Genomic DNA, 956 nt, shown 5'->3' with positions numbered 1-956 from the left:
GAGGGGGCGAGAGAGGGAGAGAGAGAGAGAAGAGAGAGAGAGAGAGAGAGAGAGAGAGAGAGAGAGAGAGAGAGAGAGAGAAGCGAGAGCAGGAGAGAGAGAGACGAAGAGAGAGAGAGCAGAGAGAGTAGAGAGAAGAGAGAGAGAGAAGAGAGAAGAAGAGAGAGAGAGAGAGAGAGAGAGAGAGAGAGGAGAAGAGAGAGAGAGAGAAGAGAGAGAGAGAGAGAGAGAGAGAGAGAGAGAGAGAGAGAGAGAGAGAGAGAGAGAGAGAGAGAGAGAGAGAAAGAAGACCTTGACATATATCTGTGGCTGACCTTGTGATCCTCACCACCCTTCAGTCTTTAGAACCAGACAGAAGGGTTGTTCCTACAATGTAACCATGTGGTTAGTGCCCAAGGTCTGAATAACACTGTAGTACAGGACACCCAAAAACACACACAATCACTCCCTTCAGCGGGAAATTAAAAAATAATTAGTTTCATCCTTATTCCATCTGAAAGTTGTCTCTGTAGTCAGCAACAAAAAAACACAACTTTTAAACAAATACAACCAGAGCAAAAACAGTCATAGACTGTCTGAATTCAGCTGTGCTCAACAGTTCCATCATTGAACATTGATCTTTATCTCTGTTAGTATTTTTTTTAAATCCCAAATAAGTCAGAGAGATGAAAAGAGTGCCTTTGTATGAGACTGACTGGGCAGTCTGTAGAAAGAGAGAGTGGGTACTAGCAGAGACACAGAGAAACACCCACACACACAAATGAGGGGTCAACAAGGGTTCTTCTAAGATCCTGAAGTATCTGAAGAACCTTAGGGTTCTTGCACTGAAAATGGCCCCAAAAGTCATTCCAAAGAACCCCATAGGATTGGGTTCATCGAGGACCTCCCTTAGTTAGTGTTCTTCTTGCAGGAACCCAACTGGCCCGGAGAACTGAAACATTTGATTGAATTTGAAA

The sequence above is a fragment of the Salvelinus sp. IW2-2015 genome, unplaced genomic scaffold (genome assembly GCF_002910315.2).
Source record: "Salvelinus sp. IW2-2015 unplaced genomic scaffold, ASM291031v2 Un_scaffold1851, whole genome shotgun sequence".
NCBI classification, from domain to species: domain Eukaryota; kingdom Metazoa; phylum Chordata; class Actinopteri; order Salmoniformes; family Salmonidae; genus Salvelinus; species Salvelinus sp. IW2-2015.
The sequence above is the reverse complement of the archived record's forward strand: the minus strand, read 5'-3'. Positions refer to the sequence as shown.